Source organism: Chionomys nivalis, chromosome 13 (assembly GCF_950005125.1).
Source record: "Chionomys nivalis chromosome 13, mChiNiv1.1, whole genome shotgun sequence".
Lineage (NCBI taxonomy): Eukaryota > Metazoa > Chordata > Mammalia > Rodentia > Cricetidae > Chionomys > Chionomys nivalis.
In genome coordinates, this window is record NC_080098.1 from 15,080,041 (window position 1) to 15,092,727 (window position 12,687).

The 12,687-nt window shown below is 38.2% G+C and overlaps 1 long non-coding RNA gene across 1 annotated transcript in view; it reads left to right on the forward strand.

Moving 5' to 3' along the window:
- The window catches only part of LOC130886163 (uncharacterized), a 44,633-nt gene extending 32,569 nt beyond the window's left edge, over window positions 1–12,064 (forward strand). Inside the window, exons 2-3 of the long non-coding RNA XR_009058216.1 lie at window positions 2,007–2,184; window positions 10,476–12,064. This is a non-coding gene — a long non-coding RNA (uncharacterized LOC130886163). The remainder of the gene's footprint in view (window positions 1–2,006; window positions 2,185–10,475) is intronic.
- Window positions 12,065–12,687: the final 623 nt, after the last annotated feature.

Here is a 12,687-nt window from a genome sequence, read left to right on the forward strand (position 1 = left end):
ACTTTGTCTGTGACCGAAAACTGAATGCTACAACATTGTATTAACTGGATGAAAAATCCATAAAATCAAATTGATAAATTTAATCCCATATCCATAAAATGTAGCAGTCTAGCATCTTGTCAAATGTAGCTTAGTTAATAGCATTATTCATGAACTATAAAGTAAACCTCAATATCAGGGCCAGGCACATTGTAAATGTGTTTGATGTGATATTAAGCACTTCCAAATGGCGATGAGTGACCTTAAAACTCCCCCCTCTTCCTATCCCACCTAGAGACAACTATTCATGTGTCAAATGCCACTTCCCAGTGAGGCTGCCTGCTGCCTGCTGCCCTGCCTTTCTGCCTCCTCCAGGCTAAGCATTAGTGTTTGTTTCGCTCTGTTCTGCTGATAATTTATTCACAGTAATGAATTAGAGTTTTCTGTTTTGCTTGTCCTTCAGTATTTTTCATTTTTGTGTTTACAGACATGAAGCCAGGCCAGGTAAGACAGTGGGTGACCTGTGGAAGTTTGATGAACGAAATTTCTTTTCAGTTTAGGACCTAAAATTCTTCCAGTATAGTGCTAATTCTTGGAATCTATCTATGCTTAGAATTAGATGCATTTAATCTTGGAAAGCATACTGCTTTTTCTGGATTCCTTTGCATACGTAATTTTCTTCCAACTGCGTAAGCTCTAGTGTAGCAGAAACATATTCAATCAGTTAGCTTTTCATGAAGGAATGACTAAGCTGAAATTTCCCAAAGTTTTTTGTCCACTTCTCTACTTTATTCCTCTTATCTACTTCTCTTGAACACAGTAAAATGTTTTCTCTGTGTTTTATTTTTAAACTCATAGATAAAGCATATATATATATATATATATACATATATATATACACATACATACACACACACACACACACACACACACACACACACACACACACACACACATATATATACCATTTCAAGGGCTGAGAAAAATGGCTCAGTTAGTGAAGTGTCTGCTGGGGAAGCACGCAATCTGAGTTCTAATGGCTGGAAGTAAAAACCTCCAAGAGTGGGGGATTGTTAGACATATTACTATCCTCTGAGACAAACAGTTGCCACCTCAGGGAATTCAGTTGTTTGTCACTTGCAAAAGGCCACCCCAGTTGGGCTTGTCAGCCTTCATTCCCTCATAAAGGGGAAAGAATTGTCAATGAACCCTCACCTGAGGGTACAGCTGCTGTGCACCACCTGTTAGTTGCAAGCTACCCTACTGCACATGACCTTGGGGAGCTACTACAGTATAGAGGCTGGGGAAAACTAGAGGAAGGGACTTTCCACGAGGTTGTGGAAAACCATCAACCCTGCTGGGTAAAGACCTTCCTGTGGGGGCCATTTGAAGGGAAGCACCCACACTCTTGTAAGTAACACCTTACCTATGCTCTGTCAGTTCAACAAACTGAATCTCGTTTACCCATGTGAACTTCTGTGGAATCGTGCCTCAGTTTCTCAGTGGGAATTTAGGAGGAAACATAGAAGTCACTTACATCTCTCCTTAGGAAGGAATTTTTAACAACATGTACACTATTTTCTCCTGTACCCAGCACTGAATCCACAGCAACTCTGATTGCCAGGTGTGGATGGAGTCACCTTCATCCACTCACTGATTTATCTTGTGGTCCCAGGAGTCAAATTTCTGAAAGGTTTTTTATATTTTAAAAAGTGAATAAAGAGAGAGATGAGCATCATACTCGTTGTTCTCTTTTCTGTGGAAACAATTTGACCAACAGCCTCTTGTTCCCAAAAATTTCTTTAAAAAAATAATGATTCAAAATGTTCTGTCATTTGAACATTTTTATATATTTTTTCATAATTCTATGATATTTGTTTTCTGGTTTAGTGGAAGGGAAAAAGGCAGAGGATGCTTATCCTGGCACTTAATATTTTTACACTTATAGCCATCTTGATTAATTATAGCTATGTGCTGCAGAAGTTCAGCATAAACTGGGTCATTTAATGTATAATTACACCTTTTAGATGAAGCTCAGATCTATTGCTGCAATTTTCCATGGGTTGCTGCTGCTGTTCTCTGCCTGAACAGAATCCAGTCCCAACCATCCTGTAGCAGGAGGAATTACTTCATGGACGAGGTGAGAGAAGTGGAACCAGCCCAAAGAAAAAGCAATACTACAGCATCCGAAAATGGAGAAAACTGGTAAGTGACACTATGAACAGCCATAAAAAACAAATTCCATTTCACAGATGGTGAAACTAACAGTCCGTAAGATGCTAGGTAACGGTCGACACAGGAATAAGTTTTTAAGAAATGCTCCAAGGTCTTGGAAACAAAATGCCGTTTATGTGCCGCAGCTGACCTTGTGAAGCATGCATATTTATCTCTTAGCCCTGTGGAAAAATGGAATACTGCAGGAATAAAACATAAACAAGAGAAAAATCCAAGGCATAACTTTGGCTTTGCCTTGAACTTTACAATGTTAGCATAAAATTTATAAGGTGTGCTAGCTTTTTTTGTAAGGATAAATTTTTAGAGACAATAGTAACATTTTATAATTTGATTGCCTTCATGTGTGACAGCATTAGACTTTCAATACAGACTTGCACACACACACACACACACAAATAACCATTATCACCAAAATGTTCAAATTCTTTAATTGAGTGACACATTTAATACCGAATTTGCTTGGTAGTTTTGATGCTGTGTCTCTTTCCTGGAAATTTTTTTCCAATTTGAAAGGTGATAAAAGACCTCAGAAGTGCAGCAGAGATGCCCTGCAGATAGAATAATTCATAGAGCACTTTCCTTGTTCTGTAAAGTTCAGTGATACTAGCATAAGTGTCAAGGTTCTACACTGAGACTTGTTTTACAGTTTCATTTTCTTTAATGTGTTCTAGACATTAAAGTCTAGATTATTATAGACAATAAATTGCCAAAAGGTCTTAAAAACTTTTAACACACAGCCATAATTTCTATGTAAATCCAAATAATGACCAGTCAATATGAAACCCGTGATACTGGTCCTGTTGATACCAATGGTCCCCTTTCCCAAACCATTTATTCCTTTACAAACCAAGTTCCTTATTGTACAATAAGTATAATAAAAACTATGTGGACATGTAACATTCTTGCTAAAATAACTCTCCTGGGGAATGCAGGGTACCTTCCCTGTTTGTCATTAAGACACAATGTCCTTCACTAAATTGCTTTGAATTTTACTTCTGATATTATTTCTGTGTGTCCACGTGTTCTCATTCTCTAAGGCATATAGCTAGAAGTAGAATACCCAAGTTATCTAAAAAGTTCATATTTAGTAACTTGAGTAACTGACAGCATTTTCCAAGCAGATATAGTGTCTTATGTTATCCTTAGTAATGTGTGAGAGGGTTCTTACTTCTTGATATTCTAAATAATATTTAGTATTTTGGGGACTTTTCTTATTCTAGTCAATCTAATTTATAAGAAGTAGTAGCCCCTGGCTTTGGTTTGCATTTTTTCTGCTGAAAAATTATGTCAAGAGTGTCTTCATGTGCTGATTCACCATTTGGATAACTTTTGCAGAGAAGTTTATATAGAGATGGTCAACCTCCTTTTAAAATGACGTTTTTTTAAAATCGTTATTCAGTTATTTGTCAGATTCCTGACCTAATACAACAGTTTTCAATTCCTGAGCACAGGGTAAATTTTGGTCGTGACTCAGTGACTCTTCCTCAACCTCCATCTAGTGTTCATGAGGAAGTCTGTATGTTGAGAGAAAGGGGGATTTGTTGCATGCTTTGTTTTGAGACAGGGTCGTCTTTGGCCTAGAACTTGCTATGTAGTCCAAGCAGGCTTCAAGCCCACAGCGATCCTCTTACCTCTGCCTAATAAGTGTTGGATTAAAAGTGTGCATCATCCTGCCTTGTGATTTCTTTGGTGGTTATGGTGGTGATTTTATACCACTAAGGGGGGATTCTTGGTGCCTTCCCATTATCCTGGACTCGTCTATCCTGTAATACACAAATCTTCACTGTCAGGGTGGCAAGGAGACCCTCCAGCCCAAGCGTCTATCTGAAAAATTCTTATCTTCTAGAGAAGGGGAGGCATAAAACTCAATTGCCTTCAAAAACTGAGCCTCTTGCATCTCAAGATACAAGCAAAACCCATGTCTGAGGAAGAAAGAATGCTATGCTCGATGGATGGCATAAATCACAGCAATTTCTTCTTTCATGTTATACATGCTGGAAGACCAAGACTCAAGTCTGTTGAGGTTTGCTTTCTTTTGAGTTCTGCCTCCCTGGTTGAGATTGTTGCCACGTGGTGTCCATTCTGTGGGACAGATTGAATTGGAGCCCCTTCTAAATAACCTCATTTTAATTTAATCATCTCTGTAAAGGCCCTGAATTCAGACACAGTTGAATTCTTAAGTGTCGGGGTTTAAATCTTTGATATTTGGGGGCTGAAGGGAGAGCTCAGTAGTTAAGAGTATGTATTTTGCTCTTGCAGAAGACCAAGTTCCGTTCCCAGCACTCACGGTTAGCAGCTCACAATTGCATGTAATTCCAGCTCCAGGAAGATTCTGGACCTCATGGCCACATACCCACATACAGAAACACATACACATACAATTAAAAATAATAAAAATCTTATAATTTTGCATTGAGGTTTTTAAAAGTTTAGATTAAGTTTACAAAAGGATAGAAGTTCAAACCTCTGATCCTTGGAAAAATCACAAAACTCTCATTAAGGATCTCAACTGAAACTTCTGAAATGATTAGGAAATGCTAGAATGCGGTTAGGAAGCCATCCTCCTTAAGCACAAATCGTTAATCACAGCCCTGAGAGTCAGAAGAAGACATAAAACTCCCTACCACTGTTCATGAGACAGAGCAGGGGGACCCACCTCTCTCTACATACTAGACTGACATAAAGCTTTGTTGAATTGTTTCAAGTACTGTTAGTTTTATGTAAGTTTTTCAAGTCTATAAGCACTTCTGATTTATTCTCCATTGAATAAAGAATTGAGAATGGTGTAATTTGACTCCTTAATTAGCTATAGGGCTCTCTTGTGTTTTCTTTGCTACATGGACCAAAACAAATGTCACTCAAAGAGCCTCCTGGATCACCTTCATCCTGCATCTACTGTCTTCAACGTTCTAAATATCATAGCAATCGTCCTGCCTCTGAAGACATAGTCCCAGATAGAACTGTGTTTTGGGGGGGTGTATGGGGTCGGGGGATAAGAATAACTTTATTCTGAATCCAAATATTAATGACTGTGACCTAGAAACATGTATTCAAGTCACCCTAGTTTCTGTGTCCCTGTGTGGTGACAGTTTGATAAAGGCTTTGTAATAACAGAACAACAAAAAGAAAAATTTACAAATCACTATACTTTATGAAACATTGGTGGGTAACTTAGATAGATGATGTGATAGTTGTCAATATGAATATATCTGGAATTAATTAAAACCCAAATTATTTGGTAGCCCTGTAAGGAATTTTTCTTAAATTTTTTTATTAACATTTTTTTCTAAATCATCTGAAGTAGGAAGACTCACTTCTAACCTGTATCTTTGACTGTGAAGGTACACCTTTAACCCAGATCTTTTGAGTAGGATGACTTTCCTCTGATTTGGGCCTCACCTTCAGTCTCTAGAAAGGACATGGAAGAGAAAGCTTGCTGTCATTGCTTGCTTGTTCTCACCCTCACTAGCCAAGTACATTTCTTCACTGGTATTAGAGTCTACTTCTTTAGGATTCTAGCAGAGACATCCAACCTTGTGGACTGAACATTGGGTTCTTGGACCTTTCACTGGTAGGAAGGCATTGTTGGACTAGCTGGACCACAGCTTATTAATCATTCTAATCTACATATTCTTTTTAAGAGTTCTGTTTCTCTAGAGAACCCTGACTAATACAGGCAGGTTAGACTAAAGCTGGGAAATTTCCACTAAAGGATGGATTCATAGGTCTGCTTGAAATTGTTTACAACCAGCTTTTTGCAGTCACAAGACTCAACAATCCATTTCCATCTTGGTTAGAGGCACTATCTCTGTTGGAGAGACTACTGTGACTGGACGCAAGTGCTATGGAACAATCTTCGTACACTATAAATATATGTTGCTCTCATTGGTCAACAAAGAGCTGACTGACCAGTGGGTAGGCAGGATTTTCGGGTTGGAGAGAAGGGCTGAGTCAGATGAAACACCCAGAGATGCAGAGTGAACAGGATAGGAAGTATGTAGGTGAAGTAAATGAGTCTCAGAGCAGCACATAGATTAAAAGAAATGATTAATTTAAGTTGTGAGAGCTAGCTAGCTAGAAACAAGCCTAAGCTTTGTGTTGAGCATTTATAATTAATATTAAATCTCTGTGTGGTTTTTTGGGATCGGCTGACAGAACAGAGCTGACTGTCAGTCCCAACAAAAAACTCTACCTACAGGCAAGTCCTGATTGATGTAAAACACAAACCGCAATGACAGTGATTGATCCAAAATGAATGGCTGTCATTAGTCAAACAAATAGCTATAATCCATCAAAATTTAGAAAGCTACAGAAGCAGCAGAACAGCTCATATGATGACCAGGGACAGAAGAAGGAGGGGAGTTGAAGTAGAAGAGATGAGTAGAGAGCTCTAAAGGCTGAATGGAGACAGTGAGACAACTGGCAGGCCTTGGTTGCAAAAAGAATTCCTGTCAAGACATCAAAAATCTCAAATGCTAGAGCTAACAGTGACTGCTGCAAATGGCCAAATGTCTCCATAGCTGAGGCCCACATAGGGACTATGCCATTTGTAGGGCAAAGTCTCTATACTCAGATAAACCTAGGGTCTCTACCAGTTGAAGGTGCCACTTATTGCTGCTTCTTTGTGCCTATTGTTTGCCTGGCACTGTCAGACTTTGAGGAAAAATAACAGCTACCAGAGACCAGCGTCTGAAGGACATCTTGCCTATTAGGGATTTCCATCCAGGTAGCTAAAGAAGGCTGAGCCAGGAAAGTAGGAACGCTCTCACATAATCTTATACCAAGTGGGACACAAAAGTTGACATACTTAATGTGAAGGTGGGAACAAATGCTAAGAACCATCTTCTGCAACCAGTCCCAGTCGAAGCACCAGGTAAAAGCAGGTGATTGCAAGAGGCATTTGCAGTCCTGGGTACATCAGCGATAAATGGAAAATGCTGATGATGCAAACACTGAAACCTAGCATGAAATGGAAGCTTCTCCGATTCTTCAAACCTGTTGAACCCCTCTTTGAGCACATACTTGTAGAATCCTAGGACTTGTCTCAGTATGGCCTCGAGAGCCTGGGGAAATGAAAGTCCCCTAGACAGCCTAAGGTACCTGAGAAACTCGGAGCCTATGGACCTGGACTACAAGAGAGGAAGTAAGCGCTTTGCAGAATGAGCCAGAATTATGGAGAGGCTGAAAATTCCCAATATATAATGCATTACAAGCTCCACCTGAACTATGCACCAGTACAATGTTCGTTCCATCAAGACTGTCTTAGCTCAGGCTGCTTCAGTTTCCTCACTGATTGGGAAGACTCTTTGGGGCCTGCCTGCTGTTTCCTTGTCAGTAGACTGACAATTTTTATTTATTTTGCAAAATAGTTTTTATTATTTCGTCTTTTTATGGAAGAGTGCTATAGTTACATACTTTAACCCCCTCAACTTCCAGAGCTTCTTCATCCTCCTGCTTGAAGTTCTCATCTCTTCATTGACTATTATTGGTAGACACCACACACACACACACACACACACATATACACACACACACCTAGTGAGTCCATTTAGTGTACTTATGTGTACATGTGTTTAGGGTTGATCATTTGGGATTCCAGAGCATATTAAAGGTGCTTATTCCTGAAAAAAAAAAAACCTGATTCTTCTTCACTCAGCAGTCATAGATTGATTGTTGCTCTTTCTTTTCTTAAATGGCGCCTTAGTATTGCTTTCTGTGCTGGTATCAATAACTTAATCCCACATGCTGAAATCATAACAAAAGAAAAGATCCATTCTTAATTATAAATATCATTAGTGCCAGTTTTTTTTACATGATATCATTATCCACCACCACCAGCAACAAACTCTCAGACATAAGAGTAAGGAAAACAAGTCTGTCATGAGAAGAACCCCAGAAACTCTACTATCAATTGACCCAGACATTGAATTGTCAGTTACATGAGTATCTTGGTAAAAAGTGTGTGAGACCTAGCAATTTAATCAGACTGGATATTTCTGCAGGGAGGAAGACGTGAGCATTGTCTGTGAGCAGAGTGAGGGGATAAGCACACCTGAAGTTAGACCAGTAGAGGAGCAAAGATAATACTCCTAGACCAGTCAGGAAACAAAGACAATACTCTTAGACCAGTTGAGTAACAAAGACAATACTCCTAGACCAGTCGAGTAACAAAGACAATAAATACTCCTAGACCAGTCAAGTAGCAAAGACAATAAATACTCGTAGAGCAGTTGAGGAGCAAAGGTAATACTCATAGGCTAGTCGAGGAGCAAAGATAATATTCCTCTCAGACTTACTACAAACTCTGTAACTCATAATAATTTGGAGTAACATCTTTGTGGAGTTATTTATTTAAGATAATTATAAAATATAGACTCTTTCAAGCAGAAGTCCTGAAAATTTGTTGCCTTTAGATGCACGCTTGTTTGCGAGGTCCTGCAGACAGAGGGAGGGCTATGGTACAAAACTGAAATTAGAAACTCTCTAATAAATAAAGAAAGATGCAAAATCATGAAAACAAATAATAGTTTTTCATATTTTGAATTGCTCTAACTTAATGAAAAGCAGTGATGTAGTGTAGAGTTTTGAAACTATAGAGATTTATAAAATAGTATAAAACAGCACATAAATGGAAGGAAATTCTCTTTTAAGGTTTTCACCCATGAAATGATATTTGAACGTTGCAAAAGGTAAATGATACACATTTCAGACTCCAAAAACACCACTTGAAACAATATAATAATTTAGTAAAATATATAAAAATCTTTGAATAAAGGGTACTATTCTTCTTTTTTTATTATTATTATTCTTTTTAAAAGCTTGCACAAATTAGATCTATTGTCATTACAAAATACCTGATATCATTGCAAAATGTAAGACTTTTATGTACATTGTTAATTTTCAAAACAATTAACTCATCTTTTCATGATGTAAGTTCTCTGAGGATACAAATACTAGCTCAAACTAAGATTAATATATTAAAGGATTGTGTGGATAACACTCTACTTCCCTTTGTAAGCTCCCAGCCCTTTCACACATCAGACTGGAAGATTAGGAGTCCTTCAGTTTAAACAGAAAGCAGTAAGATGAATTCTCCCACTTAAAACTTCTTATTCTGGCAGCAAAGTAATACACTTGCATTTTTAAATCATTCCTAGGGTATCATCTTTCAAACATACCATCAAAAATTTACAGACAATGTAAAGAGCTAAGGCGCTCCTGGCAAAAAGAAATTTCTATGTATTAGTTTTAATGAGAAAAAAATACCATTGTTACTTTCATCTTACTATCTTGTTCGTTCAAAAATAACTTCATTTTTTAATGATGCCTTGGATCCAAAAGACAGAAAGAAACTACTCTTGTCCTTTGAGTGACCATGATCTTATTTAATTCCAATGAAAGAAAGCTGGGCTTTTAATTTTCGTCAGCTTTGCTTTATTTTCAACCTCCTTACGTACACTGAGTGCTTTGATATGATTCAGAGCAGCACACTGACCACTGACCCCTCCCTTACATGAACTTGTCTATCTTTGTTTATTCTACACTTAGCTCCATGGTGGTATCATCCTCTGCGGGGAGTGAGCAGACACAAGGCTGGTTTTCTGAGACCTCTGCTCATCCTCTTTTCTTTGTTTTGGGGTCTGCCTCTTGATGCTGAAGTAGATCAAAGCGCCTCTAAAGCTGCAGCTTTTTCATTGTGTTCCAGCCATGGTGTGATAGAGGCTAACAAAGAGGAACAAGAACATTTGAAGCAGCTACAATAGTATCTATTATGCATCAATCATAGACAAGAGCTGAGTTGTGTAGGAAGGATATGCAGCCATTGTGGAAGGTTTCTTTGTAATGCCAGACAGAAATAAACATTTGGAGCCAGGCTTTCCTAGGAAAATAGCCTTTCTGTGATGTGCATGCTCAATGTAATTTGTGGGTCTGCAGTTCAGGCATGATGCCTCAAATGGGAAGTAGATTGCAAAACCTTAAAATAAAGGATGTCAGGCACTGAAACAGCTGTGCTGTGAACCAGACATTGAATGTTTTATAGTTATTAGGCCAATATCTATTAGTAATTTTTTTCCATCATCATTATGAAACACATAATCTTCACAAACTGAATGTTTTTATATACTTTACCAAGTTCTACATATTAAATTTCTAGACACCAGTGTGAAAGTACACAGAGATTGGGGCTTTGGGTAGTAATTTAAAGTAAATAAATTTATTAGGATGGGCTGCTTGTGATCATATTTGTTCTCTCTTAATAGAAGAGACCGTTCTTCAATCTGTGACTGCAAAAAGATGTTGTGTGGAATGGAGGTCACCTGAAAGCCAGGATCCCTGAGAACAAAGGAAACCTCTTCATTTTCTTAATGTCACCTCAACAACCCCTAAACAACAAGAGAGTTTTTCTCTTGTTGAGGTCACAATGTCTATGGTATTTTGTTATGGAAGCTGCAGCTGAGGAAAGTACCAGTTGTTTATCAGTTAGTAGTTTTTGTTTCTAATAGCAGAAGTTGCCATTGACCCACTCATGGATGAAAGGGGATGTATTGAAAGGAGTCTGAGGAGTGCAGAGAATTACATGGAACTCAGAATGACAAGAACCTACAAGTGTTTCTCATATTTACTCTGAGTCAGACATGCAGTTAAAAACTGGGTCATTATCCTTCCAGGGATTTCTGTTAAATGCCCAACCTCTCTCCAGTCTGGTATATCTTTGCTTATGATGCTAGTCTTCTTCAGAAAGAAATTAATTGTTCTTCGAGTTCAATTGATTTGGAATGTATAGTGCAGGATTTGCAAAAGTCAATTTCAAAAGGACTTTCTTAAACTTTTCTGTCTTTAAATTTAATTTTCAATATGGCTCAGGCATTTTAACTGAAAGAAGAGATGGTGGCAGAAAACAGTTTACATACCAGAAATCTGGTCCACATGCTTCTACAATAAATGGTCCTACACACTGTCTTAATTAGGGCTTCTATTGCTGTGAAGAGACACCATGAGCATGGCAACTCTTATAAAGAAAACATTTCATTCAGTTTGGTCTACAGTTTCAGAGGTTTAGTTCATTATCTTGATGGTGTAAGACATGGTGCTGCAGAAGGAGTTGAGAGTTCTACATCCTGATCTGCAGATAACAGGAAGCAAGCTGAATGCCACACTGCACATAGCTTAAGCATAGGAGACTTAAAGTCTACCTGTACAGTGACACACTGTCTCCAAAAATGTCACATCTATTCCACAAAAGTCACACCTCCTAATAGGACCACTTTTTTTCTGTGAGTCATTTTCTTTTAAACTACCACACATATTGAGTCTTCTTGCAAGCCCTTACTTTAATCATTTGAAATGCTAAAAAATTTAGTATGTAATTTTCTCAGTATGAAAAGAAAATATTTAGAAATTATAAAAACAATATTTGTGTAAAATCACCTAAAAAATGGTGCATTGACATTGCGTCAGTCAAGCCTTTTTTGTTTGTTTGTTTGTTTGTTTGTTTCACCCCCTAAATCTGTAATTCTGAATAAAGCACTCAGATGATGTGAGATACTTTGGCACCCACCCTCTTCATTTCATTGTGACTCTGACCAATGTTACTGAATGTAGCTGCACTGCATGTATTTTCATTCCCTCACATTATTGTATGTTATTCACAGCTCTTTAAAAATGTACATGAAGCTAACCTGTAGATGTTTGGTTACTTCAACGGCTTCAAGCATGAGTCTAATTCCTGAAGGAAGTGATGGCTGGCCACGGCATATGCACATGCTGTCAGCAAGAAGGAACAGTCTGGAGGGGCCACTGATAATGACAATAGGATGTGTCTCTACTGCATATACCAGCTTCATGGGATCCGATTCTCTTTGGATGTAAACCTTGCTCAACCTAGACATAGTAGGGAGGGCCTTGGTCTTTCCACAGGGCAGGATGCATGCACTCGCTTAGTGTTGGAGGGGTGGGAGGGGACTGGGAGGAGGAGAGGGAGTGGGAATTTGGATTGGTATTTTTTTAAGTAATAATAAAAAAGAAAGAAAAAAAGCAAAACAAACAAACAAAAAGGGAACAGTCTGGGTGCTTCTTTTTCTTGGTCTTGTCAGCATTTCCTGTATGTAATATCCATGGAATTTGCTGAATGTCCGTCAGCTCAGACCATTAACTACAAAATGCAACAGACTGAAAGACTGGGTTCTGGAGTCTGAGAATTGCAAAATCAAAATGCCTAAAATAGTAGGTTTTATTTTGGAGACTCTTCTCCTTTGTTACATGTGGCCACCATCTTTTCTTCCTTTTCTGTGCTCTGGGAGAGGTACTAAACTCTTTGATGTCATTTTGTGTAAGGACATCACCATCAGGTACTTAATTACCTCTCAACAATCTATTTCTAAACACTACTTACTGTTTTTTTATAACTTTCCCATATTAATTTTTAGTATATATTGGTGCAGAAGAATTGTCGGTATTCTGTCAATCATGTTT